At 53.9% G+C, this 5,000-nt stretch overlaps 1 non-coding gene across 1 annotated transcript in view; it reads right to left on the reverse strand.

Annotated features, from left to right (window-relative positions):
• The window catches only part of LOC124608768, a 1,910-nt gene extending 1,736 nt beyond the window's left edge, over positions 1 to 174 (reverse strand). Inside the window, exon 1 of the ribosomal RNA XR_006979338.1 lies at positions 1 to 174. This exon is cut by the window's left edge and continues 1,736 nt beyond it. This is a non-coding gene — a ribosomal RNA (small subunit ribosomal RNA).
• Between the last annotated feature and the right edge of the window lie 4,826 nt (positions 175 to 5,000).

Consider the following 5,000-nt stretch of genomic DNA (forward strand, 5'->3'; position numbering starts at 1 on the left):
GCATGTATTAGCTCTAGAATTACCACAGTTATCCAAGTAACGTGGGTACGATCTAAGGAACCATAACTGATTTAATGAGCCATTCGCGGTTTCACCTTAATGCGGCTTGTACTGAGACATGCATGGCTTAATCTTTGAGACAAGCATATGACTACTGGCAGGATCAACCAGGGAGCTGCGTCAACTAGAGCTGAGCAGCCGGCCGCCCGGGAGTGTGTCCCGGGGGCCCGCGCGAACACGCAAGCGTCCGCTCAATTATTCTGCAAACAGGAGGAGGCTGAGCTCCCCTGCACAATACACCTCGAAACCCTCTCAGGTCCCGGCGGCGCGCAGCGCCGTCCTAAGTACTTGGTCGGGTTCGAGAGTGGCGCAATCGCCCGGAGTTTGGCGAGTAGACGCTTTAGGTGCGACCACCCGTGCTCCCAACTGAGCTTGCCGCTGCCGACAGAGGCCCGGGAGCGTGCTGTCGTGGCATTGCCGGCGGGAGACAACACGCGCCACCTACGGTGGCCGGCAGCTCCAACGCCAGCGCCACAGAAGGACAAAAGCCCCACTTGGGTGCCGAAGCGAACTCTCCCAGCACAGCGCACGCGCCAACACGTCCGCACAGCTGCGATACAATCCACCTGCGAGAACCGCAGAGGCGACCGAGCAGCAGACGGCGTCGCGGCGCCGAGCGCCGGGCGGCGGCGCATCCTCAGCGCACACAGTCCTCAATCGGACCAGCACACTGCAGATGTCCACCGCGCTTCGCACCGGGCCCGCGAGGACCTACTTTGGCCGCACGGCGCCGCGTGCAGGGTGCGCCGGCGCGCAGCTGCGCCGCCTGCCGCCTCCGTCGGCCGGCGCGCCTGCCACTGGCCGCCCCCACCAGCCGGCTGTAGCGCGTGCGCCCACGCACCGCGCGGCCAGCACGCCGGGAGGCCCCCCCTCACCGGCCGGGGACGGTCCCACCCAGCCACCGCCGCGTATCGCTTCACACCCACATGCCATTCACGTTCGTGGGCATGGTGGGTATCGCTGAAACAACCGGTTGGTAGCTCAACCGATCGTCGCCATCACTGATTCACCTCTAGCGAGAACAACCGCACCACAACGGTTTACCAGTTGTTCATTTGCGTAACGTCACCAGCAAACGTAGACGTCCATCGCCATTTGCAAATTCAACGATTGTTGCATGCCTGTGTCAGGTGTCACGACACACTATGTCTGCCCACATACACGCAACAACATGTGCACGCTTCGCGAACACGTGGAAGGTGGCCCCCGTACGTATGCGATGTCCATTGCGCGAACGACTGTCAACCGGCCTCTGTCGCATGTCGCAGATGTGGAACGCAGTGCACCATGCTATCACGGTGTGTGAGAGGAGACGACTACGTCTGACAACACGCGCCACTACATCAACAGACGGCTCATGCTGATCGCCATCCACGGCATACCATACTGCAATCCAGCTCTTATAGGGAGACGACACGTAGCTGAGTGCACAATATTTGGACCGTATGGTTCGCCGTTGTTGGCGCAGTCGTGGTACGGTCACACATGTACCACGATGTATCATTCAGTACATGAGGACCAATGTGCAGTACAGTGTGTGATTTGGACGTACAACATCAGCGGACAGTTGACACAAGCCGTACCACAACGTAGGCTGTGCTTCGCCATGCGAATGCCAATGAACAACTGCGAAGGGCATTGAGCATGTACGTCCTACTGCCATCCGCATTACAGTGTATAGCTGCAAGGTGTTTCACATGAAGCGATACTCTGGGGACCGGGCAGTGCGAGTAGCAAACTATATTGCGGGGGTTGCAGTTAGGCAACACTACACTAATTTAACGCGTCGTATGACAATTACAGAGCAGGTTAAGGCCCAACGTGTGTTGGGTTAAGGCCCAACGTGTGTTGGGTTAAGGCCCAACGTGTGTTGGGTTAAGGCCCAACGTGTGTTGGGTTAAGGCCCAACGTGTGTTGGGTTAAGGCCCAACGTGTGTTGGGTTAAGGCCCAACGTGTGTTGGGTTAAGGCCCAACGTGTGTTGGGTTAAGGCCCAACGTGTGTTGGGTTAAGGCCCAACGTGTGTTGGGTTAAGGCCCAACGTGTGTTGGGTTAAGGCCCAACGTGTGTTGGGTTAAGGCCCAACGTGTGTTGGGTTAAGGCCCAACGTGTGTTGGGTTAAGGCCCAACGTGTGTTGGGTTAAGGCCCAACGTGTGTTGGGTTAAGGCCCAACGTGTGTTGGGTTAAGGCCCAACGTGTGTTGGGTTAAGGCCCAACGTGTGTTGGGTTAAGGCCCAACGTGTGTTGGGTTAAGGCCCAACGTGTGTTGGGTTAAGGCCCAACGTGTGTTGGGTTAAGGCCCAACGTGTGTTGGGTTAAGGCCCAACGTGTGTTGGGTTGAGGCCCAACGTGTGTTGGGTTGAGGCCCAACGTGTGTTGGGTTGAGGCGCAACATAGGTTAGGTTGAGGCGCAACATGGGTTAGGTTAAGGCGCAACATGGGTTAGGTTAAGGCGCAACATGGGTTAGGTTAAGGCGCAACATGGGTTAGGTTAAGGCGCAACATGGGTTAGGTTAAGGCGCAACATGGGTTAGGTTGAGGCGCAACATGGGTTAGGTTAAGGCGCAACATGGGTTAGGTTAAGGCGCAACATGGGTTAGGTTAAGGCGCAACATGGGTTAGGTTAAGGCGCAACATGGGTTAGGTTAAGGCGCAACATGGGTTAGGTTAAGGCGCAACATGGGTTAGGTTAAGGCGCAACATGGGTTAGGTTAAGGCGCAACATAGGTTAGGTTAAGGCGCAACATGGGTTAGGTTAAGGTACAATATGGGTTAGGTTAAGGTACAATATGGGTTAGGTTAAGGTACAATATGGGTTAGGTTAAGGCGCAACATAGGTTAGGTTAAGGCGCAACATAGGTTAGGTTAAGGCGCAACATAGGTTAGGTTAAGGCGCAACATAGGTTAGGTTAAGGCACAACACGGGTTAGGTTAAGGTACAACACGGGTTAGGTTAAGGTACAACACGGGTTAGGTTAAGGTACAACACGGGTTAGGTTAAGGTACAACACGGGTTAGGTTAAGGTACAACACGGGTTAGGTTAAGGTACAACACGGGTTAGGTTAAGGTACAACACGGGTTAGGTTAAGGTACAACACGGGTTAGGTTAAGGTACAACACGGGTTAGGTTAAGGCACAACACGGGTTAGGTTAAGGCACAATACGGGTTAGGTTAAGGCACAACACGGGTTAGGTTAAGGCACAACACGGGTTAGGTTAAGGCACAACACGGGTTAGGTTAAGGCACAATACGGGTTAGGTTAAGGCACAATACGGGTTAGGTTAAGGCACAATACGGGTTAGGTTAAGGCACAATACGGGTTAGGTTAAGGCACAATACGGGTTAGGTTAAGGCACAATACGGGTTAGGTTAAGGCACAATACGGGTTAGGTTAAGGCACAATACGGGTTAGGTTAAGGCACAATACGGGTTAGGTTAAGGCACAATACGGGTTAGGTTAAGGCACAATACGGGTTAGGTTAAGGCACAATACGGGTTAGGTTAAGGCACAATACGGGTTAGGTTAAGGTACACATTGTTGTAAGGAAAGGTGTTTTGGGGGGGGGGGCCGGTTTGTTGATTGTGATTATCGTAAGTAAATGACTGCGGCATCATCTGATTTGGCACGTCAGGGTGCACCTTTGGCTCATGACAGGCGGCGCTCTGATTCCATGCTTGTGGCAGACCTGTGTCTTTCATTCCTGCCATTGTTTTTGTGGTGTGACAGGAGGCAGTATTGTGATGTTGGGTGCACCCCTGTGTAGGACATGTGTGGGTGTTGGTGGCTTAGCTGAGCAATGGTGGTTGTCGGAAGGGTGGGATATTCTGTTTTCCGAGTGGACCTCCCGGTCTGGTTATGATAGTGTGGATTGTCTAATGTGGCAGAGAGGATGCACTGGGTGTTGTTCCATGCTGGTGCTTACATATTGTCTGTGTGCCTGTTACAGGCAGAGAGTAGTGCGTGATAAGAGTGTCTGGCTGACGTGTGATTGTGAGCAGAGTCTTTCAGCATGTATACGGACAGTTGTATACATTATCTGTATTCTGATGGCTCTATCTATTACTAATCAGCGCCGTGTATACGTTTAATCCGGTTCCAGTCGAAACTATTGTATCTCTGTACATTAGTGACACGGCGAGCCCGCTATGTAGTTACTCGTCTCGGCAGCTTCCACCGGTGTATGGCAAATGATTATAAGGAATCAGTCTAGTCGTCAATACCGATAGTGTGACGTCACATGTCTGGGGTGGGGGACGCTGCGCCCTTCCGGTGGGTCATGGCCTAGGAAGACTCTTCCCACGCAGGGGGGCTTGGACTGTCATTGACTCTTCCGAGTAATATACTTGCCGTACGTTTTTGCGACTGCGAGTGCAACGCTCACCGGTACCGACATGGATGGAGCGCCTCCTAGCTGCCGCTGAGCATCTGCATTCGTACAGAGAGCAACGCGATCGCGTCTGTAGCTCGTACGTGGTACAGCTCGCAGCTCATGTATATGGACAGCGGGAATGTCGCATATTGGACATAACTCTTCATGAAACGCACGTTATAGGGGTGGATTGCACATTGCGAGTGCGAGCAAAGTCCGCCGTTCATCCGCTGGAGTTGCGAGTTGGGCGGTTGGGGTGGGGAACGAACGGGTGCAGGTGGAGTGATTGCCGGTCCACGACTTCGTGCGGCAGAGGCGCTGGCGTTGGGGTGCTGTTGTCGACAGAGGATGCAGGCTTTGTGGGTGGGGTCGAAAGAAGGGCACTGTGGGCCCATGGCTGTCTTAGTCGGCTTGGCGTCTCATAGATGACGGTATCGTCGTTGCAGGAGGTCATGTTGCGGGAGACCTACAGATGGCAGTATGTTTTGCGGTGCGCTCGACATGGCGGACGTAGTGTTGTCAGATTCGCATAGATGGAGGTATTGCATGTGGTTTCGCCGTATTTTCA

The sequence above is a fragment of the Schistocerca americana genome, chromosome 3 (genome assembly GCF_021461395.2).
Source record: "Schistocerca americana isolate TAMUIC-IGC-003095 chromosome 3, iqSchAmer2.1, whole genome shotgun sequence".
Lineage (NCBI taxonomy): Eukaryota > Metazoa > Arthropoda > Insecta > Orthoptera > Acrididae > Schistocerca > Schistocerca americana.